This window comes from Bos grunniens, chromosome 22, assembly GCF_055505025.1.
Source record: "Bos grunniens cultivar Pamir isolate PY7600 chromosome 22, Bosgru_T2T1.0, whole genome shotgun sequence".
Classification (NCBI taxonomy): Eukaryota; Metazoa; Chordata; class Mammalia; order Artiodactyla; family Bovidae; genus Bos; species Bos grunniens.
This window is the reverse complement of record NC_141186.1, coordinates 25,801,871-25,829,259: the sequence shown is the minus strand read 5'-3', so window position 1 is coordinate 25,829,259 and position 27,389 is coordinate 25,801,871. Positions and strand designations below refer to the sequence as shown.

At 37.7% G+C, this 27,389-nt stretch overlaps 1 long non-coding RNA gene across 9 annotated transcripts in view; it reads right to left on the bottom strand.

Annotated features, from left to right (window-relative positions):
* LOC147348223 (uncharacterized) overlaps positions 1–27,389 on the bottom strand; it is a 176,349-nt gene that overhangs the window by 127,087 nt on the left and 21,873 nt on the right. For 4 of the 9 annotated variants that reach the window (XR_015151944.1, XR_015151942.1, XR_015151939.1 and 1 more), the window contains exon 2: positions 9,257–9,312. This is a non-coding gene — a long non-coding RNA (uncharacterized LOC147348223). Of the gene's footprint in view, positions 1–514; positions 699–9,256; positions 9,313–20,679; positions 20,976–27,389 lie in introns of those variants that run through there. The other 5 variants (XR_015151940.1, XR_015151943.1, XR_015151941.1 and 2 more) reach the window with 3 other exon arrangements.

Sequence of the window (27,389 nt, the reverse complement as noted above, 5' to 3'; positions counted from 1 at the left end):
TCTCTGAAGCCTATTTGTGAGGAGAATGCTTATGGCAAAGGAGTTTACTGAATTTAGGGCTTAGAAATAATTAAAATAGTTAGAAGTTAAAGATTTAAGGAATGTTGTAAAGTTAGTATATTTTACTATAGCTTATAGAAGTTAGGAAGTTTTGGAGACACTATAGCTAGAAGCCTTTTTAAGAGATAGTGAGCTCAGGATGTTAGGGACAAACAGGATTTAGGAAGATAAGTAGTAAACTGAGGAATGTAGCATGAGTTACAATGTAATCACAAGTTAACTATAGGACACATTAGAGGAGGTAGATAATAGATGATAAGGCTGATTCTGAGAGAATCACTAAAGCAGGAACTCTGTTTGAAGAGCAACAATGATTTATGGAGAAAATAAATCTGGGTCAGTGGGAACTGAAAATATCAAACCTCTGACCTAAAGCTTTTGTAAAAGTATAAAAGAGAATCATAAGCCTGAAATAAACACACAGTCCAAAGAAAATGAGAGGCTGTCTCATTACTTGCCGACACTGTCCAACTCTTCAGGTTGAATCCCTGGCTGCTGGAGCTGGACTCCAGCAGTATAGAGCAATGGCTCTTCTAGGCTTTTATTCCAGAGAGATGTGTAAAGGAATATTCACAGTAGCTTTATCCATCATAGTTCCAAACTGGAGACAACCTAGAAGTTCTTCATCTGGTGACTGCCTAAATAAATCACAATATATTCAATTCTATGAAGTGCTACTCATGAGCATGCTGCTGCTGCTGCTAAGTCGCTTCAGTCATGTCTGACTCTGTGTGACCCCATAGATGGCAGCCCACCAGGCTCTGCTGTCCCTGGGATTCTCCAGGCAAGAACACTGGAGTGGGTTGCCATTTCCTTCTCCATGAGCATGGATTATGCCAAATGAAAACAGCCAGTCCCAAAACGTTATATGCTGTATTCCACTGAAACACCATCCTTGAAATGTTGACTAAATTATAGAAATGGAGAACAGATAAGTGGTTGCCAGGCCAGAAGTGGATGTGATTATTAAAAAATAAAATGAAGATTCTTTGTGGTGACAAAAATGTTATGTATCAGTCTCAATATCCTAGTTGTGATATGCACTCTAGTCTTTCAAAACATTGTCATTGGGAGGATCTGGGTAAAGGGTACAGAAGAGCTCTCTGTATCAGTTCCTGAAACTGCATATGAATGATATCAAAGACAATATTAAACACACACACATGCACACACACTCACTAAAATACCATTTCTCCAGTGCATATTTCCATTTTTATCCTATATTTAAACATTTTATCCTACATTAAACTGCTAGTGACAGGTTTCATGGGGGTGACTTATGTGGAGAGAGGGTCCCACACTTAGAAAGTCTCTATTCTGGGCTTAATCCTCTGATGCTGCCATCTTGAAATTCTTAAGAATATTTGAACAAGAAGCCCACATTTGCATTTGCATGGATACACAAATTATAGACCAGGTCCTGGTGATAGGTAATGAAACGGTTTACAGGTAGCTATTAGGTTGGTGCAAAAGTAATCAGCTATTTCAGAGCCTGAATTTTTAATCATTATAACTAGGTTCAAATACATCTTTGTTATTCAGAATAGGAACCATTACAATCAACATCTTTTTGCCAATGAGAAATAAGTATGTTTCTTCTTGTAGCATAAAAATCCATATTTCAGGATTCAAGAAATTATTTCTGCATCTTGCTGGTTGTGGAAGCACTTTCCCTGAAAAAAGTTATTGAGATGCTTGAAAAAGTGGTAGTTAGTTGATGAGAGGTCGTGTGAATATGGAAGATGAGGCAAGAATTCATAGTCAAATTCATTCAATTTTTGAAGTGTTGGTTGTGTGACATGTGGTCAGGCATTGTCATGGAGAAGAACTGGGCCCATTCTGTTAAGTGATGCCAGCTGTAGGTGTTACAGTTTTTGGTGCATCTTATTAACCTGCTGAACATACTTCTCAGATGTAATGGTTTCACTGAGATTCAGAAAGCTGTAGTGGGTCAGACCAGCAGCAGACCACCAAACAGTGATCATGAGCTTTTTTGGGTGCAAGTTTGGAGCAAGTTTGGCTTTCTTTGGAGTTCCTTCTCACTGAGCTGGCTGTTGTCAGCTGTTGTATAATATCTACTTTCCACCACATGTCACAACCAGGTGGAGAAATTGTTCATTGCTGTTGCATAGAGAGAAGATGACTCTTGAGAACGATTTTTTTTTTTAATTTCTAGTCACCCAGAATTGAAAATTTTCACCTTTCCAATTTACTTCAAGTGCCAAATGACTGTAGAATGGTCAATGTTGAGTTCTTTGGCAACTTCTCATGTACTTATTAGAGGATCAGCTTCGATGATGGCTCTCAATTGATCATTGTCAACTTTTGATGGCCAGCCACTGTGCTCCTCATCTTCAGGGCTCTTGTTTCCTTTGTAAAACTTCTTGAACCATCATTGCCCTGTACCTTTGCTAAAAGTTCCTGGGCCAAATGCATTGTTGATGCGAATTATCTCTGCTGCTATACAACCCAATTTGAACTTGAATAAAAAAATCACTTGAATTTGCTTTTTGTCTAACATCATTTCCATAGTCTAAAATAAATTTAAGATATGTAACAAGTAATAAGTCATTAGCAAAAAATAAACTAAAGCAAGAAATGCATATGAAAATAATATATAACATAGCCACATTTATTTAAGAATGTATTCCAATATCAAATGGTGGATTTCAGCAATGCAAAAATCAAAATTACGTTTGCACCAATCTAATATTTTTTTCCTAATAAGGAGTAGAAAAGTTAGCTGTTACAGATAAAAATTCAAATCATATGATCGATGCATGTTAACCATATTTTAAAAAGCCAGATTGGAGACCTAAGACTAGTCTGAATCCTCTTTAAGGAAAAAAAAAAAAAAGGAAATTGATCCCACCAACACATACCTATCTAAGCCTGAGTCCTAAATTTCAAAAGCTATTGTTTCTAGCTATTGCAAAGCTAGATTTGCAATACAAATTTGCAATACCTGACCTTTCACAAGAAAATATGGTTATTTTTCATTCTTCGTCTCCTAAGCAATTTGCTTATTGTGCAAGGATTTTCAGGGGAAAAAAAATGTTACTGTTCAGATTTGAGATTTTGCAAAATGCACCAAGCTATAAATTTATCATACCATGAAGGATCATCATAAATCATAAAATTGTAGTTGTTAGGAAAATGAATAAGAAATGTAGGCAAAAGAGATTGTAGTTGTATAATTTTTAAAGGTCAACATAATACAAAATAAACTTTTAAAACTTTTAAAACTTTAAAAAATTGGCTAAAACATGGGTACTGAATTTTCCTAAAATAAGTGCCCTTCCTTCCTTCCTTCCTTCCTTCATCTCTCTCTCATATGCTTTTCAACATGTTATAGTGTTTTCATTGCTGAATGCTATGTAACTTCCAAATTTACATACAAGAAAAACCAATAAAACAAGAATGATTCCACAGCAAAGGAGATGACTGCTGTAAAGAATCTAGTGTTCTACATCTTACAGAGTAGATAATAGATACTTGTTGAGTGAATGTGTTGGTTAATTTGAAAGTAAAATCTGATGGAGATATTTTTATCAGGCAGATAATTCACTGATAACTGATGACCATCCACAATTCATTTGTCCATATAACATATGATCAATATCTACTATAATTATCCTGAAATTTCAGAAGAAACTTGAGGAGTTCTTTATACCACCTTTCTCTATAAATGTATTAAGATCAGTCTGATACAGCTTCCTTTTAGAAAGAAATATTAATTCTCATTTTAATGAGTATACCCTGGAAAAGAATATTATATTAATACCACTATTTGACTAACTGTCAAAATAAAATGGAACCTGTTAGCCCAAAGTGTATATTGGCTAATTTATATATATGTGGGTGAAAAAAAAAAACAAGATGAGTTAAGCAAATTCTTGCTATTTTAGAATATTTCCCAGATTTTTTTCTCCATTTTTTAGGTATGTGAAGAGGAATTTTAACTGTGTGTTTTCATTTTAAATTAACAAGGAAATGAATAAACTGAATTATCAGGTTCTTGTATCAGGTGCTCTGTTGATCCCTGAAAAGCTTCTATGTGACTATAAGTGAACTGTGAATTAACAGAATAGACAGATTCATGCAGAAAGGCAAATTAAAAACACGAGGATGTATTGTGCTAGAGTAGCAAATGGCTTCCAACAGATGAACTGAATGTGGACTCCAATTCTTTTCTGAGATCAACTCTAGAACAGGGATGCAAAGTCAAATACCTTAAATGCAAGTCAAGTAATATACACAAGTGAATTGAGCCTGGTAGGCTACAGTCCATGGGGTTGCAAAAAGAGTTGGACATGGCTGAGCAACCAAAGAGAGAGGAGAGGAAAGATGAAAATGTAAGGAAATGAAACAAGAAAGAACTCTTAGAACTAAAGTACAAGCCCCTTCTCATGGAATCCAAAAGATTATTTTTAAAATTTCTGATATATTGTGCTGGCCAATCAGAGCAACTTTGAGGTCCTATTTAGATTCCATCAGTAAAGAATTTGAGCTCTCATTCTGGGAAGAACTCTACACTAAACTGTTGCAATATGTAATTACAGAAACAAAACAATACAATGATAACAATAAACACACTCAGTTATAGTTAGTGGGCAGCTGAACAGCAGGGCCTGAAGCATCATGATCAAAGAGCACCACATCCCACATTAGATTAGTGAACACTATCTATAATGTTAATGTGAAATATTTGATTACCTTGTTTTCAGACCAATTTTCCAATGGAAAGAAGAGGCATCATTGCACAGCGATTTATCCATCTGCTTACATTAACATTAATGGATAAGCAGATATTAAACAACCCAAGCTATGGATGGAATCTTTTCATTAATTGAAAAACATCCCTAGTGAAAAAAACACTGGTTACAATTAAAATAAGATCAAAATTGCCATGTTTGGCTATTTTTTATTATTATTATTCATGAGTAGGAGATGAATTAAAGTAGAATTCACAAACTAGTGTGGTTTCCTCATACTCTTTTGCTACCCAGTAAGTGAAATTATGTCTAGTTATACAGAATATAGAAGTAGATGTTCTCTATATTACTTCCAATCTTTCATACCATAAAGCTATGAAGACTAGGATGTTTATTTATCCTCCACTTTATTTGCTTATTTTCATTTCTAAGAGTCAAAAATATGGCAAAATAATTCAAACAGTTCTTGATATAATTTTATGGAAATTATTCATGTTTTTAGAGTCAAATTTAGGTGTCTTTTCTCGCCATATCCATTTTATATTGGGTTTCTCCAGTGGCTCAGACGGTAAAGAATCTGCCTGCAATGCAGAAGACTGGAGTTTGATCCCTGATTTGGAAAGATCCCCTGCAGAAGGGGATGACTACCCACTCCAGCATTCTTGCCTAGAGAATTTCATGGACAGAAGAGCCTGGTGGGCTACAGTCCATGGTGTCGCAGAGTTGGACACAACTGAGAGACTTTCATTTCACTTTTCACACATTCACAACTCTTATTGAGTTACTTTTTTTAAATGTGAAACAAAGGAAAATTAATTTAGCTATATATTTATACGTACTTTCTAGACTGTGTGTATATGTGTGTGCCCGTGTGTGTATATAGTCCTGAGTTACCTACCACATCAGTGTTGCTCTAATAGCTATCATTAGTGATTGGGGGAAGAGAAAATTAGGACTGACATCTTCCAATGTTAGTTTAGTGGAAGAATAAATGAAATATATTAATAAGATATAAGATAGATACAATTTTAACACAATAATCTACTAAATTTCCCTGGAGAAAAAAATGGTGCCCACTCCTGTTCTCTTGCCTGGGAAATCCCAAGGACAGAGGAGCCTAGCGGGCTACAGTCCATGGGGTCGCAAAACAGTTGGACACAACTGAGTGACTAAACAAGAATAGCTATTAAATTTATGCTAAAGATGATGGTGGAGAAAGAGCAAAAAAATTCAGCTTTTGAATAAGTCTGGAGAGAGATGTTGGAAAAAGGTGAACTTCATGTGGTAACAGGTCTGAACATATGTATTCATTCAAAGGAAATAAAAATGATCTTTTAAGATAAAAGAAGCTAGGGAGTATGTTAATTGCTATTCATTTATTAAGAGAAAGGACCAAAGACAAGAGAAGGATTTTTTTTAAATCAGTTAATTAGGAGAAGAAAAGAGGTTGATATTAAGAAAAATTATCCACAAGAGATGCTTTTCCAACATTCCCAAGACTTGGACATTGAAACTGTTGTGTGTAAAAATACATTAGCTACACCCTTGCCAGGAACCTCCCTGGTGACTCAGTGGTAAAGAATCCACCTGCCAATGGAGGAGACTTAGGTTCAATCTCTGGGTCTAGAAGACCCCCTGGAGAAGGAAGTGGCAATCCACCCCAGTATTCGTCCCTGGAGAATCCCATGGACAGAGAGAATCCTAGTGGGCTACAGTCCATGGGATCACAAAATAGTCAGACACAACTTGGTGACTAAACAACAAAAAGTCTCTTCTCACTCTAAGCATGATGTGCACAACATCAGCATAAGTATGATCTGGGAATTTGTTAAAAATCCAGACTCTCAGGACCAAACTCAAACTTACTAAATTGGAATCTGCATTTTAAGGAGATCCCAGATGACTCCTAAAGGAAATCCTGAATATTCATTGGAAGGATGGATGCTGAAGCTGAAGCTCCCGTATTTGGCCACCTGATGGGAAGAACTGACTCATTGGAAAAGACCCTGATGCTGGGAAAGATTGAAGGCAGGAGGAGAAGGGGACGACAGAGGATGAAATGGTTGGATGGCATCACCAACTCGATGGACGTGAGGTTGAGCAAACTCCGGGATATAGTGAAGGACAGGGAAGCCTGGTGTGCTGCAGTCCATAGGGTCACAAAGAGTGGGACACAACTGAGCGACTGAACAACAGCAGAAGATGTCTCTTGTGCACATTATAATTTAGGAAGCACTGGAGCTGGACTATCAAGTACAAAAACTTGCCCTAAGCCACAGTACTTCTGACTCTTTTCACCATTTTACCTCTCAAGATATTGACTGTGGACAAAAAGACAAACTCAAAACCCTGGTTTATAGCAGTTTTACATAAAACTGTGTTCCTAGCACACAAAGGGAAGTGAGTAAGAGGACAAAGAAAACCAGCAGCTTTTGAACTTTCACCCCTTCTCAGAATTCTTAAAAATTCAGACAGCTGTCCTCTAAAAGGCATTTTCTCTTTGGCAGTTGAATCTTTGTAGTCTGACTTGTGAGAGGATCTCAAAGACTCCCTCCTGCCCAGCTGAGCTGTGCTGACTGTGACAGGCGGCATGGAGTCAATTTCCCTGCCATCCCAGCCCACCTACTTTGCCAAGCTTGTTCCCACATCTCCTTTATCAGAGAGGCCTCAGAACTGCAGAAGACAGTCAGTGACTTGACACTGACCATAAAAATCCTTAAAGAAAGTCAATTCATTATTGCACTTTCCGACAGAATTTGCATTTCTAAAGTAGGGCTAGGACAGCACTGAATAGACCAAGAAGTTTCTTCCCAGAAGTAAAACTCTGTTAAAAGTTGTGTTGAGAGGAGGCTATTCTTGTATCTTGAGGTGATAATATTCAGATTGGTGCTTCTATCTGCCCTACTGAATACATTTGCAAATCTCTCAGGTTTTTGTCTTTATCCTACATGGAGATTTTAAGAAGTAAAAAGTCCATTCAAACCTATTTTCTCTCTCTTTTACATGCATTTTGTAGGAATTGAATAGTATGACTATGCAATATCTATTTTAAATCTGTGTAGGCAGAAAGTATAAATGGGGATTGCTAATCTTTTAAAAGCAAACTGAAGTTTTCAGGTTGGAATTGATTAGATTGTTAGGGTATTATGCCCTGTCAGGGGCAGTTGGTAGGAAAGGAGATTGGGATTTCTGCTTTGTAAATAAACCTTTAAAGTGGATTTGCTATTTCTGTGGGGAAATAACTGATTTGGTGGTCGGGAAGAGTTGGCATTTTTCTGCTTAGGAGAAGAGCAAAATGCACCTCAAATCTATATCCTGTTTTTCTCAGATTATCAACGTGTTTTGAAAAATAAATTGACTCTATAGCATAAGGTAAGAATAAAATTTGGAAAATAGTATTTAGGACAGTAAGAGCAGGGATAATAGTGGAAGGAGGATGTGCAGATGATTTTATAGAAAGAAAAATATGCCATTAAAATTTTTAGAATAGTTTTCATTTACAGAAAAATCACAAAAATAGTAGCGTTCCTCTCCCCTCCCAGTTTTCCTTATTATCAAGATCTTACATTACTACAGTACATTCGTTACAATTAATACTGAGTGACTAACACTTTCCCTTTCACTTTATCAGTAACAAAGTCTATAACTTATCTTTGGATCTCTTTAATTTTTATCTGGTGTCCTTTCTCTGTTTCCAGACACCACATTCATTTCTTCATCATGTCTCCTAAGCTCCTATTGACTGTGATCGCTTCTTAGGCTTTCCTTGTTTTTGATGAGCTTGACATTTTTAAGTAGCACTAGTTAAGCATTTTGTAAAATACTGGTCATTTGAGGTATGTCTGCTGTTTTTCACATAATTAGCCTGAGATACAGGTTTTTGAGTGGAAGACCACACAAGTAAGGGCTTCCCTGGTGACCCAGGTAAAGAATCTGCCTGCAATGAAGGGTTTGATCCCTCATTCTGGAAGATCTCCTGCAGAAGGAAATGGCAACCCACTCCAGTATTCTTGCCAGAATAACCCCATGGACAGGAGCCTGGTGGGCTACAGTCTATGGGGTTGCAGCGTTGGACATGACTGAAGTGATTGAGCACAGATGCGAGCCACACAGGTAAAGTACATTCTCATCACACCATCTCAAGCATCAACATGACCTATCACAGCTGATAAAGACCTTAATCACTCAGATCCACTATAAAGTTTCATGTTCCCCCTTTGTGAACTGTACACCCTGGAAAGAAGTTACTAAACAGCCTGTGCTTAAGAAATAGGGCATTATGCTTTGCTTTCCTGAGGTGAAAGAGGAGGAGTAGCTACATTAATTATTTGACATTCTCCTATATAGAAAACTAGTCTATTCTCCTTATTCATTGATTTATCTGTTATATATAATTAAATCATCACTTATTTCACTATGGAATCATGAATGTTTATGTTAGAATTTGACTTATCATCCATTTGAGTTATTTCATTACTCACATGTTTCTGGTTTTGGCCATTTGGGGAAGTTTTTTGGCTCCTGGAATACACCGTTCCTAAAAGGAGAATAGAACAGAAATGAAAAGTGAGAAGGCTGGAAAATAATAGTTTTTAAAGCCACACTATATAGTTAAAAAAAAAAATAGCCTAGGATCTACTCACAGGAGTTTAGTTTGAAGTTCCAGGTTGACTAGGCTTTGACAACCACTAGCAATATGATCGGAGAAGGCAATGGCAACCCACTCCAGTACTCTTGCCTGGAAAATCCCACGGACAGAGGAGCCTGGTGGGCTGCAGTCCATGGGGTCACTAAGAGTCGGACACAACCGAGCAACTTCACTTTCACTTTTCACTTTCATGCATTGGAGAAGGAAATGGCAACCCACTCCAGTATTCTTGCCTGGAGAATCCCAGGGACAGAGGAGCCTAGTGGGCTGCCATCTCTGGGGTCGCACAGAGTTGGACACGACTGAAGCGACTTAGCAGCAGCAGCAGCAGCAGCAGCAGCAGCAATAAGATAGGGTCTTCCCAGGTGGCACTGATAGTAAAGAACCTGCCTGCCAATACAGGAGACATAAGAGACAGGCATTCGATCCCTGGGTTGGGAAGATCCTCTGGAGAAGGGAATGGCAACCCACTCCTGTATTCTTGCCTGGAGAATCCCAAGGAGAGAGGAGCCTGGGTGAGTATAGTCCATAAGGTCGCATAGAGTTAGACACACTGAAGCAATTTAGCACATGGCATACAGCAATAGGATGCCTCAAGTCATTGGTCTGAACACAGAGAATAATATTAATTGCTGCTACTGCTGCTAAGTCGCTTCAGTCATTTCCGACTCCGTGAGACCCCATAGACGGCAGCCCACCAGGGTCTGCCGTCCCTGTGATTCTCCAGGCAAGAATACTGGAGTGGGCTGCCATTTCTTTCTTCAATGCACGGAAGTGAAAAGTGAAAGTGAAGTCGCTCAGTCGTGTCCGACTCTTAGAGACCCCATGGACAGCAGCCCACCAGGCTCCTCCGTCCATGGGATTTTGGCTTCAGTCAAAACTGAGATTAAAAATGCTTCTCCCTTTTAAAATAGAAAATGAGTCACTGTTGAAACACACTAACTGGGAATTCATCATGCAAATGTGATAATTTATAATGATATCCAAAAATTAGTAAGCATGACTGACAGAGAAATGACTGTAAATCTCAGCAGTGATTTTCCACAGGATTTCTGAGAAAAACAACAACAAAAAAGAATAAAAATCAACTAAAGCAATAGATACACAGTCTTTCAGATATCTCAGAATCATATTAGGCATAAAGAGCAGCAGTTCAGATTATCAAAGTTGAAAGCATACCACTATCAGGTCCCTGTAGCAAAATTTTGCACTCAAAAGAGCTAGAGTTGCTAGGAACCATTGATGTAAGAAGGATGTAACTCAAGGGAAAGATAAAATTAAAATGCCTGGGGAGACCCTTTTATGGGTTTATGGTATTCCTCATGGGGCACAAGTGGGTGGGTAGAAGATCCCAGATGGTCCTTGACTTAGGATGGTCCCACATACAACTTTTTGACTTTAGGATACTGCAAAAGCAATTTTCACATTTGGTAGGAACTGTACTTGGAATTCTGAATGTGGATCTTTTCCATGGACAGAGATAGGCCACTGGATACTCCCTTGGGATGCTGGATGATTACATTGAGCCTTGTTCCCAGTCAGCCACCTGATCATGAGGGTAAATAACTGATACACTTACAACCATTCTGGTTTGCACTTTCAGTACAGTATTCAGTACATTACAGGAGACATTCAACACCTTCCTATAAAATAGACTTTGTGCTAGATACTACTGTCCAACTGTAGGCTAATGTAAGTGTTCTGACCACATTTAAGTTAGGTAGTCAGGTGTGTTATTATATGCAGTTTCAGCTTATGATATTCTCAGTTTACAGTGGGCTTATGAGGATGTATCCCCATCATATGTGGAGGAAGAGCTAAGTAAATTCCTGTTATATATCTAATATTTTTTAACAATATTGAATGTAAAAATTTCCTATTTTAGTTTATGAAGATCTGAAGCTATTAGATTGTAACATTCCTTGTTGGATTCAGTGCTTAATTTTCAACTAAATTGCAGTACACAGTAAGATGCCATATTCTCTAGTGAGTGTTTTTCATGAGTTAAGCCACTGCTTATTGAACACAAATTAATCAGTGAGTCATAGTCCCTGAAACTTTTAGTCTCCACTAGTATGACTTGAAACTAGACATGATATGTAGGTCATCCACATGTAACTGCAACATTCCTTAAGGCATTTTGTGAATAAAGTATGTATGCAAACTTGGAACAGGTCTTCACTTCAGTAAACTCACACTTACTCTAGAAGTGATGTTCAAGCTGCTGAAAGGTTGTTGCTGAACCACCAGAGACGCCAGGATTCTTGGCCTCCGGAGGAGAAGAATTCAATCCGGGGCCAGAGATGAGGCTTGATTGCTCAGAGCTTTTGTGTAATAGAGTTTTATTAAAGTATAAAAGGGATAGAGAAAGCTTCTGACATAGACATCAGAAGGGGGCAGAAAGAGTACCCCCCATGCTAGTGTTAGCAATAGAGTTATATACTATTAATCAGTTATTACAGTGAATCAAAAGAATGTCTGGAGGTTGTAAAGCTCTTACTAGACTCACTCCCATAATTTACATTTTAAGATAACAGGATTAGCCAGAAGGTTTTCAGGAAGGAAAAACTGTCCTCGAGCAGGATACATTGTTGTTGTATAATCCCTAGTACAGAGTTTAAAATGAGTTATGTAATTGACTAAGACTCAGAAAACTAAGATCATGGCATCTGGTCCCATCACTTCATGGGAAATAGACGGGGAAACAGTGGAAACAGTGGCTGACTTTATTTTTGGGGGCTCCAAAATCACTGCAGATGGTGACTTCAGCCATGAAATGAAAAGACGCTTACTCCTTAGAAGGAAAGTTATGACCAACCTAGATAGCATATTCAAAAGCAGAGACATTACTTTGCCAACAAAGGTCCATCTAGTCAAGGCTATGGTTTTTCCTGTGGTCATGTATGGATGTGAGAGTTGGACTGTGAAGAAAGCTGAGTGCCAAAGAATTGATGCTTTTGAATTATTGTGTTGGAGAAGACTCTTGAGAGTCCCTTGGATTGCAAGGAGATCCAACCAGTCCATTCTGAAGGAGATCAGTCCTGGGTGTTCATTGGAAGGACTGATGCTAAAGCTGAAACTCCAGTACTTTGGCCACCTCATGCAAAGAGTTGACTCATTGGAAAAGACTCTGATGCTGGGAGGGATTGGGGGCAGAAGGAGAAGGGGAAGACAGGATGAGATGGCTGGATGGCATCTCTGACTCTATGGACATGAGTTTGCTTAAACTCCAGGAGTTGGTGATGGACAGGGAGGCCTGGCATGCTGTGATTCATGAGGTCACAAAGAGTTGGACACGACTGAGTGACTGAACTGAACTAAACTGAAGGAATGTAGACAAAAAAACAAGTTTGTCCTTTTCTCCTCCTTGAGAATTCCAGATCCCTCTTTCCTTGGGGACTCCCGGACTTCTTATCAACCTACCTAGGAATTGTCTCTCACATTGCCATTTGTCCTAGACTACCTGATTTCTACTTTTTTGTCACCTTTCTGTCAATCCAGGACTCACTAGGTTTTTGCAAACAAAAGTGGTATAGGAGAAAACATTCAAGTCAAGGGTGGCATGATTTGACTTTACATGGGCATGTACCGGAAACTTACTTTTAATTCTCTGTACCATTTCAAGCATCCCTGTGTATATGCAGCCATTCTAACTACACTTTATCACTGGTATTAGTACAGTGACAATAATATCAATAATAGTTATTAACTGTATACCTTACCCCAGACACTGTACTCCATTGTGTTATAGTGTATTCATTGTACCATTTAATCAAACTTCCCTGGTGGCTCATTGGTAAAGAATCCACCTGCCAAGTAGGAGACATGGATCTAATCCCTGGGTTGGGAAGATCCCCTGGAGAAGGAAATGGCAACCCACTTCAGTGGGTTGTTTCCCATTCTTGCCTGGGAAATCCCATGGACAGAGGAACCTGGAGGGTTACAGCCCATGGGGTCACAAATCACACACAACTTAACAATTAAACAGCAACAACAACAAAAGAATAACTCTTATTCGGTAGCAATTTGCGGTTTGTAAAGCTCATTCATTGTATTTTGAAGATACGAATTTCAGTCTAGAAACACTGATTTGCAAGAAAATGTTATGTATTTTTAAAGACAATTCATATTTTAATCCTACCAAGAATATGCAAAATTTAACCTCAGTTTTTTTAAGGTTTCTCCAAACTGAAAGTGTGTAGTTGATACATATGGAATATTAACTAGTGCCCAGATGGATTATGAGCTCTGATCAATGAGCCATGGTCACCAGTCAGAAATGAGACAGTAACATCAAGGTTTGTGATTCTGTGTTTAAGTTATCTATGACTTCTTTCTGTGTTCATCTCTATGTTCCATGTACCCTTTTCCTCAGGTCTTGATGCCTTTTCAGAAGTTCAGCCCTGGACCTACTATCCTCTCTAATTTCATCATTTCGCATCAGCTTTGCTACAATTCTATTTCTGTGGCAAGTACTTCGTTTACATCCATTGCATTGCCTCTGTTTATTGAGCCTTAGAAAGAGTCAGAAAGCCCTTTTGGCTGTTTCAAGTTTGTTCTTTGCTCTATCCATCTATTGAGCCAATAAGCACAAGCTCATTGACTGAAAAATTGCAATATACAGAGAGAGAAAAGAAAACATATCTTAAAATTGTTCAACATCACTAATTAATAGAGAAATACAAATTAAAACCACCATGAGGTATCATCTCACACCAGTCAGAATGGTATCATCAAAAAGTCTACAAAAAATAAATGCTGGAGTGGGTGTGGAGAAAAAGAAAGCCTCCTACACTGTTGGTAGGAATGTAAATTGGTGCAGTCACTATGGAAAATGGCATGGAGATTCTTTAAAAACTAAAAAACATATAATATGATCCAGCAATCCCACTCCTGGGTGTATATTCAAACAAAACTCTAATCTGAAAAGATACATGCACTCCAGTGTTCACAGAAACATTATTTACAATAAGCAAGACATGGAAGCAACCTAAATGTCCATCAACAGATGAATGGATAAGAAGATGGGAGATACGTGTGTACACACACACACACACACACACACAGAAATAACATTCAGCCATAAAAAGATGAAATAATGCCATTTGCAGCAACATGAATGGACCTAGAGATTATCATATTAAGTGAAGTAAGTCAGAAAGAGAAAAATACTATTTTATCATGCTGAAATGTTTACTCTTGAAGTAAATTTATTCACTATTCCATAAATGCTTATAATGGCCTACCATATTAAAGTATTATGTTAGGCATGGTGGAGTAGAAGTAGGATCACTCAGTTAATTTTATGAAGCACCTTCCTTTTACAGATGACAAATTTGGATTCAGAATCATCAAGGGTTTTAAATATCATCACAGAGGATTGTTAGTGACAATCAGGATTCACATTCTGGTCCAAAACTCATTAAATTCTATCAGACTTCTTCCCATCTGGACAAAACCTAGCCCTGCACTTCAAGGAAATTTGATGATGGCTTGAAGAGATAAACAATTGTTGACAATATCTACAAGATATTGGTATATGTGAAATATCTTACCTGAGTGATGTGACAGGATGGTGAAGATGAGGGACAGGGCCCTCCAGCTAGAGGGGTCAAGGGTATGGTCAAAGTTGAAGTGAAATGTGATTCAAGACTGAGGCATGCTTGAGATTTCAACAAGTGAATGCTTTAGCCAAAGATACTCATAGCAGAAAAGGCAGGAGCAAGAAGTTCCACAAAATCACCTCAGTGTGTGGGAGAGATTGGGTACCATCAGTGGAAGCAGAGAAGGAAATTAAATGCTTCAGTTCAGGGTAAACATCTAAAAAAAAAGTGAGTAGTTACAGCAGGATTGATGTGGCCGCAGAGCATCAAGGACAAGAGGGTTGAAATGGTCTCTAGGGACTTCTGGGCTTCCCTGGCGGCTCAGTGGTAAAGAATCTACTTGCAGGAGACACAAGAGACATGGGTTTAATTCCTGGCTCAGTAAGAACCCCTGGAGGAGGAAATGGCAACTCACTCCAGTATTCTTGCCCAGAAAATTCTTTGGACACAGGAGCCAGGCAGGGTTCAGCCTGCTGGGTATCAAAGAGTCAGACACGACTGAGTGACTGATCATGGATGCACGCACGAGGGACTTTTAGCAGTTTATTTGGTCTCAGGTAAACTTGGAGATCTGTAGTGAGCACTGGGTTGGCCAAAAAGTTCATTTGTCTTTTTCCATCACATCTTATGGAAAAAATCCAAATGAACTTTTTGGCCAACCCAATACTTTATCCTGTCTCTGGATATCTCTTTCCTCCTAACATGGTCTCCCTCTTCTTAAGGCTTACGTATGCATTTTTGCATCTCTGAGTACAGTTGAAAGAAACACAAGGAAAGGATTTCTCATGAATAACCTTTTCCTCTAGAGATGAAGGGGCAACTCCTGACCAACTACAGTTTTCAGAGAGGTTATATAGTCCCAAGTACATTTCTTCCCCTTGGGAAGAAAACCTGAATATATGTATCAAGTAAAATAAAAAGTTGAGATCCTTTGTCATTAGATTAATGTTTTAAAAATGCAAATGATATGTGCTTAGTATTTGATATGGCCTTTTTGCCTTCTGTTTTCTCTTTTATTGCCATCCTTCTGCAAAACCAAAATTTCTAGCATGGAAGCTCCATGAAGGAAGGTGGTTCATCTACTTTATTTACCACTATATTCCTGTCACTAAAAAAATTTACCTTGCACATAAGGTGATAATAAAGTTTTTAGCTCAAGGCTTCCCAGGTGGCGTAGTGGTAAAGAATCTGCCTGCCCATGCAGGAGAGGCACAGATGCGGGTTCAATCTCTTGGTGGGTAAGATCCTCTGGAATAAGAAATGGGAACCCATTCCAGTATTATTGCCTGGAAAATCCCATAGACAGAGGAGTTTGGTGGGCTACAGTCCATCAGGTCACAAGACTCAGACATGACTGAACATGCACACAAGCGTTTTTAGCTCAGTCTGTTCTATTTAATGCCTTTTTGCAATTGTTCAGAAAGGAGATGCATAAATTAATTGAATTAGATAATCCCAATGATCTAAGATTAAATAACAAAACAAAACTGTAATTACTCCATTAGAAGTGCTTTCATACATCAGCGTACTAGAGGGAATCTGAAAATCAGTTAAATGAAGAAGCAAAATGTGGTATCTGATGGCTGTAGAAGACCTTTACTGTTCTGAATACACTCCAACACCAGCACATCATTTAGATTTTATGACAAGATGCAATAAGCAGCCACCTGTGAAAATAAAATATACTTTTCAAATTAAACTTCTTTCTAGCAAGCTTTATTATGGATATTCCCTTTGTTTTCTTATAGAAGCCACAGATGTCACACATCAGGCATGATGAAGAGAATACCTTTAGATATTTTTTTAAAGAGAGTTTGAAAAAGACTGTATCACAAAGAAAAGATTTATGGTGAATATTTATGTATTGTATTGACTATTCTCATTCATTTATATCAGGATTGAGGTTATAGACAAGTGATCACTTAGAATTAGTCCAATCAGATATACAGAAATCAGAATAAGCTGCTACTATTGAGCTGAAATTTTTCATGCCAAATTGACAATATAATTAATTCCAATTCCTTAAATCAGGGCATACTTAAGATTAACACAAGTTACAAATCCAATGGCTGCAGAGTTTTGCAATAAAATAGCAGTAACAGTAACCACAGTCTCCTACCAGTTTTCCTCTCCAGAAATAAAGTTTTGTGTTTTTTGATTTTAGGTTGTTATGAAGGCTATGTCTATAAAAGGGTGAGCAAACAGGAGATTATTTTCCTTCTATCTGTGTGTCTGAAAATGTCTTTTCTTCCTTTCTTTTTTCCCTTCCTCCCTCACTTCCTTCTCAATCGTCCCAAATTTAAAGTTTTATGTCCCTTGCCTTTTACCATCAATCATAGGTGATGAGAATTTGATGGTCTTCTCATCAGTAGTGAACCCACTTTTTTTCCTCAGGACATTTTTGGGAGTTTTTTTTTTTTTTTAATGTCTAGTGTTATGAAATTTCAAGACAATATGTCTGGCTTCTTTAATTTTTTTTCTGGATATTCTGGGCTCAATACTAAAGGTTTATGTCTTTTTTCATCTCTGCAGAATGATCTATTATTTTCTATTCTTTTTTTTTTGTTTTTTTTTTTCTGAGATACTGAACCTGTGTTTGTCTCATTTTTGTATTTTTTCCTTCATAGTTCATAGGAATTACTCAAAATTTTTTAGAACTTTTATTGCTAATTTTTGACAATTATCTTATTCTCTAAGAGACCTGTTTTGATTTTGAAATTTTATAGCATACCATTCATTTGTTAAGGGTTGTAATAGGCTTTAAAATCTTTCTATATAGATTATAACTTCAAATTTTTTCCTATAAATCAGGTCTGTTTCTTTTCAAACAAGCTTGAATATTTATTTCCCTGGTTCCTACTCTTCCATGTTGCTGATTTTAATGATCTCTGGTTGTCACTTCATACTTTAAAAGGACAGTGATACTGACACAGATATGCAAATGAACCAGCATCCTCATTAAAGACCTTCAATTTAGTTCAGTTCAGTCGCTCAGTCGTGTCCGACTCTGCGACCCCATGAATCACAGCACACCAGGCCTCCCTGTCCATCACCAACTCCTGGAGTTTACTCAAACTCATGTCCATTGAGTTGGTGATGCCATCTAGCCATCTCATCCTCTGTTGTCCCCTTCTCCGCCTACCCCCAATCCTTCCCAGCATCAGAGTCTTTTCCAATGAGTTAACTCTTTGCATGAGGTGGCCAAAGTATTGGAGTTTCAGCTTCAGCATCAGTCGTTCCAATGAACACCCAGGACTGATCTCCTTTAGAAGGACTGGTTGGATCTCCTTGCAGTCCAAGGGACTCTCAAGAGTCTTCTCCAACACCACAGTTCAAAAGCATCAATTCTTCAGGGCTCAGCTTTTTCACAGTCCAACTCTCACATCCATACATGACCACAGGAAAAACCATAGCCTTGACTAGATGAACCTTTGTTGGCAAAGTAATGTCTCTGCTTTTGAATATGCTATCTAGGTTGGTCATAACTTTCCTTCCAAGGAGTAAGCGTCTTTTAATTTCATGGCTGCAGTCATCATCTGCAGTGATTTTGGAGCCCAAGAAGATAAAGTCTGACACTATTTCCACTGTTTGCCCATCTATTTCCCATGAAGTGGTGGAACTGGATGCCATGATCTTTGTTTTCTGAATGTTGAGCTTTAAGCCAACTTTTTCACTCTCCACTTTCACTTTCATCAAGAGGCTTTTGAGTTCCTCTTCACTTTCTACCATAAGGGTGGTGTCATCTGCATATCTGAGGTTATTGATATTTCTCCTGGCAATCTTGATTCCAGCTTGTGTTTCTTCCAGTCCAGCATTTCTCATGATGTACTCTGCATATAGGTTAAATAAACAGGGTGACAATATACAGCCTTGACAAACTCGTTTTCCTATTTGGAACCAGTCTGTTGTTCCATGTCCAGTTCTAACTGTTGCTTCCTGACCTGCATATAGGTTTCTCAAGAGGCAGATCAGGTGCTCTGGTATTCCCATCTCAGAAATTTTCCACGGTTTATTGTGATCCACACAGTCAAAGGCTTTGGCATAGTCAATAAAGCAGAATAGATGTTTTTCTGGAACTCTCTTGCTTTTTCGATGATCCAGTGGATGTTGGCAATTTAATCTCTAGTTCCTCTGCCTTTTCTAAAACCAGCTTGAACATCTGGAAGTTCACGGTTCACATATTGCTGAAGCCTGGCTTGGAGAATTTTGAGCATTACTTTACTAGCGTGTTAGATGAGTGCAATTGTGCGGTAGTTTGAGCATTCTTTGGCATTGCCTTTCTTTGGGATTGGAATGAAAACTGACCTTTTCCAGTCCTGTGGCCACTGCTGAGTCTTCCAAATTTGCTGGCATATTGAGTGCAGCACTTTCATAGCATTATCTTTCAGGATTTGAAATAGCTCAACTGGTATTCCATTACCTCCACTAGCTTTGTTCGTAGTGATGCTTTCTAAGGCCCACCTGACTTCACATTCCAGGACATCTGGCTCTAGGTGAGTGATCACACCATGGTGATTATCTGGGTCGTGAAGATCCTTTTTGTACAGTTCTTCTGTGTATTCTTGCCACCTCTTCTTAATATCTTCTGCTTCTGTTAGATCCCTACCATTTCTGTCCTTTATTGAGCCCATCTTTGCCTGAAATATTCCTTTGGTATCTCTAATTTTCTTGAAGAGATCTCTAGTCTTTCCCATTCTGTTGTTTTCCTCTATTTCTTTGCAAAGACCTTAGCTTTTCCTAAAGAGATAATCCACTTTTTTTCAGAGAAGAGTCATTTGCTTTGGGGATATTGTTTTCTTCAGAGTAAATAGCTTTGCCTTTTACACTCTATGCTGCTTTTGGAGAGAAAATATTGTCAAGCTATGACACTTCATAGACTATTGCAATTAATTTCTGGTGTCTGCTCCCATTGTTTTCCCCAAACTTTCAGTACTTGATTACTCTGAAGTCAAAGCCTGGAAAGTGGTTCTGTTGGGCAGACTGAATTCAAATATGGAGTACGATTTTAAAAAATAAAATCTATATGACAACTCTTTACAGATCTAAGAATATAATGCTATACTTTGTCGTTTGGTTGGGTCCAGCTCTTTGTGACCCTGTGAACTGCAGCCTGCCAGGCTCCTCTGCCCATGGGGTTTTTCCAGGCAAGAATACTGGAGTGGGTTGCCATGCCCTCCTCTAGGGGATCTTCCCAACCCAGGGATCAAACTCAGGTGTCCAGCATTGCAGGCGGATTCTTTACCATCTTAGCCACCAGGTAAGCTACTACTGAAGTGGGTAGCTTATTCCTTCTCCAGGGGATCCTCCCAACCCAGGAATAGAACTGGGGTCTCCTGAATTGCGGGTGGATTCTTTACCAGCTGAGCTACCAGGGAAGCCTAAAAATACAACACCCCTCTCCTAATAATGATCAGTATTTACTTGAAAATTTTGATATTCTCATATTTCCTAAGAAAGTATTTTTAGACAGTCTTATACTTGTAGGGTCACAAGTATCTTCATAAACGATGCATCTAGAGTGGATGTATCTGGATTGATAGAATTGTTAAAATTTTATATGAAATCTTTGTAGCTTTGTAGTTTATACTGGTAAGCTAGTTTGATATAGACCAATTCTCACACCAAAACCACTAGAAAAGAAGCACAAACTTACTCTTATAGCTTCTACTATCATCACAGGTTGTCTGGGGTACCATATGTTGAAATCAAAGTGTCAGCTGTGGTTGTGATCCCATCTGAGGCTGCAAGTCTTCTCTTAAGAATTTTGGCTCTGTGTGGCCTCAGGACTGATGTTCCTATTTTCTTACTGGGAATTGTCTGGGAGATGCTATAGGTCCCAAAAATATGCCTACAGTTTCTTCCCATATGCCCCTCTTATGACACAAAATTTGCTTTAACTTCAAGGCCAACAAAGAGCATCTCCTTGATTTAAATCCCTCTGACTTCTCTTGTCCTTGAGCTTTAAACCCACTTTTAAAGAGTTAATGTAATTAGGTCAAATCACCCTGACCTTTTCATGTGATTAAGGATGAATAAGAATAAAATCTCTTTTGATTAATTTAAAGTCAATTGATTAAGAACCTTAATTACATTTGTAAAATCCCTTTGTCATAGAAAATAATATAATCAGGGGAATGAAATCCCATCATAGTCACAGTTCCCTCTCTCATTCAAGGGAGAATATTAGACAAGGTATACACACCAGGGGTCAGGAATCTTGGAAGCCATCCTAGAATTCTGCCTACCATATGAGTATACAAGTCCAGATAACCAACACCAAGAAAGAAAAAATAAAACAGACTCCTAGGATAACTTCCAGATGTTTCAGTTATTATACATAGATTTTTAAATAATAATATTTAGTTTTATATACTAAAACATTGTGTAGTCATAAAAATGTTAATAGAGAACTGGAAATAGGATTGGCAGATTTAGCAAATAAAAACACAGAATTTCAAGTCAAAGTAAAATTTCAGGTAAATAGCAAATACCTTTTATATTAAAATTATATCTCATAAAATAAAATATTCAGGACTTATCCATACTACAAGTTATTTCTTGCTTATTTGAAATTTACATTTAACTGGGAACCCTTTATTTGGCAACAGTAACTTTGAACTATAAAATAGATGAAAGTTTTGAAATGTAAAATAAAAGAAATTAAGAACCCTGATTCAAAGAACAACATATTAGATACAACTGACAACAGGATTAATGAATGGGTAGTAGGTCAGAAGAGACATACACTGAAACGTTAATAAGAAAATAAAAATATGGAAAGATCCCCAAAAGACCATAAGAAACAAAGGGCATGGGAATAAAAGTCTGAAATATTTATTATCATGGTCCCAGAGAGAGAAGAAAGAGACAATGGGGAAAAATACTTAGGTACTGTTGTTAACACACAGGCACTATGCTAGGGGCTTTCCATATATTAACCTATTTAGTCCTTACAACAGTCCAGTGACATTATTTTGCCCATTTTACAAATGAGATCCACAGAGAGGAAGCAAATTTCACAAAGTCACCCAGGTAGTAAGTAGCAGAGCCAGAATTTAATTCATTCTTTTAATCACTATGCTATATCGCCTACCTGAATCATGAAAAAACCACTTTCAGGAAGAAAATGTTTGGCCACTGTTGTTTTATTTTTATACATATGAATTGTAGTGAAGGAATTCTGATCCCTACTGCAGAAGTATAAGCAAATAATTTAAAAATAAATTATAAGCATTGATATATTGGGGTTAATAAGAGGACAGGGAGGAGGAGATTTGGTCAATTAAGAAAATTTGTGAGTAAGTTCCTATAGGAGGTGACTATGAGCTGGGCCTCAAAACCAAAAAGTTAGGTTGGTGGTTTGAAAACTTGAGCATGCATTAGAATTGCCAGAAGGGCTTATTAGAATGCCAAATGCTGGGCCCCAACCTCAGAATTTTTGATTCTGAGGCCTAGGCTGGAGCCATAGAATCTGCATGTCTAATAAGCTCCCAGGTGATGGTGATACTCTGGGACCTCATTTCCAACCAGAGTTCAGTAGAAAAGAACCAAATCCCAAACACAGAGCATGAAGAAGTGTTGAGAGGAAGATTAAACACCATTAGTATTGAGCAAGAGAAGAAAGAGGCAAAATAGAAGTTAGATTATGAAGAATCTTACAGTCAGGCTTGGTGGTATGGATTCAGAGCATAAAAATGCAATGAGCTACCCTATAAAATAATGTTTTCGAAACCTCAAAATTTTATTCAAATGTAAAAACCATACAAATAACAAGGCTTGATATGAAGAAAATAATTTTTGTCGGTGTGTGAACATTTTGGAAGAGAGGGTCAGAAGGTAAAATTTTACACATCCAAAGACTATTGGGTATACAAATATCTATGCCTAATAATGTTTTTGTCTTATCTCTTTCCTCCTTTTCCTTGAATATACACAAGCTTACTCTGAGGGACATTATATCTGCTGATCATGTTCATTTGGGTCAGATTAAATGTTGAACACCCTTGAAAAAGCTTGAAAGGAATAGTGTTGCACTTCTAAGACTGGTAACATATTTTAATTTACGAAGAGGGAATCACTTTGTATGAAGTTTCTTTTGGAATTGAGCAGTAGGTTCTGAGTTGGGATGCTAACAAAAACAGCATTCCATATCTCACGCAGAAGTGTAATCTGTCACCACCTCCTCATCCGCATTTTCTCAATCCCATGTATGTACAGGTACATATGCCCACATGCACACAGCGCAAACTGAATTTTATTCTTTTTCTTTCTGACTCTACTGTGTGGGTACATAATTAAATTAGTAGACATAATTAATGATTTCTTTTTTCCTTGAGTAGTTACAGAGAGAATTTTGAGCAAACATTTAGCAGCTAGAGCAGCTTTTTCTTTGTGCCATTCTATGTTAATGTTTCAAAATTGCATTGCACTAAACTACACATTTTATGTATACAAACAATTTGAATAAATAACGTGTTTGCATTCTATTGTTTAATTACTTAATGTGGGAAAACCATTTTTTTTTCACCATAATAGTTCATCTAAAACCAATACAATCTAGTTTCTAGCATTGTATGCCCTATATTTGCAACTGGAAAGGGTTCCACTACATTCTCTGTATTCTTCCAACATTTGCCTGCTAGAAATGGGAGTGTCTTTTTACCATCTGATCTTAGAGTATTTATCACTCACAAACCGGAAACAACTTAAGCCCTATGAAGTATGGAGGTTTAAAGCAAATCTTTATTTAACATTTTCTGTGTCAACATTTCTCTAACTTGAACTGCCAAGCGGATTTCATAGCAGATGACTCTGGAATACAAGCAAGTGTTTGCTCTTACGTCTCAGCCATTAGTGTTGAATTAAAGACTACAAGGTTTGAATCACATGGCAGGCTTTGGTGCCTTATGTTGCTGATGCTGGCCAAGAAGAGGAGCATCTGCATATTTATATGTTTATTTCTGTGGAATACTGACAAAGCTTTGGACAGTTGACAAATATGCGTCCATACCACTAAATCTAAGGGAGCATCCAAGTCACTTGCAAATAGATGTTCATGAATATGAAAACTATGTTGATGCTAAAATGATGTCATATGAGCTATTTAAAAATAATCATCCTGGAAACATTAAGAAAAAAATCCTTTCAGCTAACACTTATAGCAAAATATAAGGTTGGCTTGTGAATGGTGAGCCCAGTGGGGGAATGCATTAAGATTTCCTGCATATTCCCCATAAGTATATATTACACCAGCCTCTTTATATGTGTTACCACATTTTGTTCTTGTAATGACCCACTAAAGCGATAGCTAATACCATCTCCACCTCTAACCTTCACTCTAGTCTGGTGTGTATATAGCTATTCATGTTTATGGAAGGGGTTCCTGTAGCTTGCCAATAGCCTTATTCTATCTTCAGAATTAAGCTTAAAAATGCCCATTAGTTCTAATCTTTACCAAAAGCAGTTTATCTTTAAATCAGTTTATCTTCTGTTCTTACCTTGGCTAATAAAATAGACACTAAATTGCTCACCTTGCTCTGAATTTCAGCCGCCCTCAACAAATTCTCCATTTTTAAGCTCTTGCTGACAAAATTGCAAAGACATTTGAACATAGAAGCATAGTCTAAAAGACTCTGCCTGGTATCTCATGTTGCCAGATTAAGAAAAAAAATTGTATATAAACATGTACATGCATGCTGTCATGTCCAACTCTTTATGACCCCATGGACTGTAGAATGCCAGGCTCCTCTATCCATAGGATTTTCTAAGAATAATACTGAAATGGGTTGCCATTTCCTCCTCCAGGGGATCTTCCTGACCCAGGGATTAAAGCTGCATCTCCTGCATTGGCAAGCAATTTCTTTACCACTGAGCCACCTGGGAAATCCATATAAAACACACATATACACACATACACATATATATATATGTTATGAAATTTTATGTTTTATGCATTTATAAATTACATAAATGTAAATAAATATAACACACATAAACATATTCTTCACACTTTTGTGTATATGTACTTACATATATATATAATTTATTCTTGTTATTCACAGTACCTTTGTGCTATAAAATTGCCAACAACACTAAATTAGCAAATATAGAATTATTGTTCTTGGAAAAATAGAGAGTTAGGCTTTTGAGAGCCCTCTGGTTGGAATATTCACCAACTAATCAGTCAATGGTCTTTCCTTGTGGCTCAGACAGTAAAGAATCTGCTTCCAGTGTGGAAGACCTGGTTTCGATCCCTGGGTTGGGAAGTTCCCCTGGAGGAGGGCATGGCAACCCACTCCATTATTCTTGCCTGGAGAATTCCCATGGACAGTGGAGCCTGGAGGGCTACAGTCCATGGGGTCGCAAAGATTCAGACATGACTGAGTAACTAAGCACAGTACACAATCAGTCAATACATAATCTTTATTATGTGTATTTCTGTTTAAAGATATGTATATATATATATATGTATGTATATGGAAGTGAAAATATTAGTCACTCAGTCATGTCCAACTCTGTGACCCCATGAACTGTAGCCCACCAGGCTCCTCTGTCCATGAAATTCTCTAGGCAAGAATACTGGAGTGGGTAGCCATTCCCTTCTCCAGGGGATTTTCCTGACCCAGGGATCAAACCTGGGTCTCCTGCACTGCAGCCAGATTCTTTATTGTCTGAGCCACCAGGGAAGCCCATATATATGTGTGTGTGTGTGTGTGTGTGTATGTGTGTGTGTGTGTATTAATTAATATTTGCATTTATGACCAATAGCACTATTACTCATATCTGGATGAAGCTTATTTAGCACACATATTTTCTTCTTAAGGCCTATCACAATCTTCTTGGCTTAAGAACACTAGACAGCACTTGGGGACCACTTTAAACAGAAAAATCACCGGCAGGAACACAAAAATATGTGGCGCTACCAGACTATGTAAAGGACATGTATATATTATTAGTATGAGAGCTCAAGCTAGAAGGTATACCACTGCCTGGTTTGACTTCAGCTGGGACAGTGTATGTTGGGTGAGTTAAATTTTTTGACTCTCAGCACATGTTCATTTATTGTTGTGACAATATCATGGGTATTGGTTTAGGGGTTACAAATAAATGTTAGCAAGGAGGCAAATTCATAAATTCACAAATATGGAATCTGTAAATAATGAGGGTCAACTGTATATATAAAAATGCCCAGTTAAATTTGAATTTATGATAAAGGCTAATTAAGTTTTTATATGTCTCACAAAATATCTGGGACATACTTCCACACACATACAAAATCACTGTTTATCTAAAATTCAACTGGTTGCCCTGTATTTTATCAGGCATTCCTATCTGATAGCCTCCTACACTATGCTTTGCTTTCTCTATTGATCATTATATTCCAGCCTCATTTTATTTTTCCTTTATGCTCCTCTGAAATCCCAAGACTGTTCCCTTCTTGGAGTCTCTTACTGTTCCCTGACCTCATTCCAAAGCTCTCATAACTCATTCAGGTTTTCCATCCAAACCTTTCTCCCATGTGCTCCTGTATCCCATACATCAATACTCAATACAGCTACCAGACATCATTATTATAAGATATGATTATTTTATTCATGTGTGTTTCTTATTTAGAGCCTGCTTCCCTCAAAGATTATGTTTATTTCCACTTTGCTACACAAAAGCCTAGTATAATATCTGATATATAAAGCCTTTTAAAAGATACCTGTTGAAGAAAAATGATATGAAGAATAAATGGAAAGGGTATGAGGATTTAAAGCAGTCTTAGTTACATATCTGGGCTTCCCTGGTGGCTCAGATGGTAAAGAATCTGCCTGCAATGCAGGAGACCCGGATTCTGTCCCTGGGTAGGGAAGATAGCCTGGAGTAGGCAATGGCAACCTACTCCAGTATTTTTGCCTGGAGAATCCCATGGACAGAGGAGCCTGGCGGGCTACAGTCCATGGGGTCACAAAGAGTCAGACATGACTGAGTGATTAAGACTTTAGTTACATACGTGAAGCTAGACTACTCGTTAATCTTTTGGCTCATTCTCCAAATATTGAGTTAGCCAAAAAGTTCATTTCATTCAGATTTTTCCATAAGCTGTTATAGAAAAACCCAAACAAACTTTTTGGTCAACTCAGTATTTACAGAGCACCTTGAGCTTTGGCATTGTTCAAGTCTCTAGAAATGACGTGAAAGATAAGAAGGACAAGTTTTCTTTTCTCATGATCTTATTCTCTGCTGGGGCAGATAGGAAATAGACAAATGAATAATTCAATTGTAGCTTGCATCATTGTCAAGAAGGAAGCAAACAGAAATTATAAGGAGAATAACTTGAGAGGTTATTATGGATAGAGTGATCAGGATTACAAACTTTTT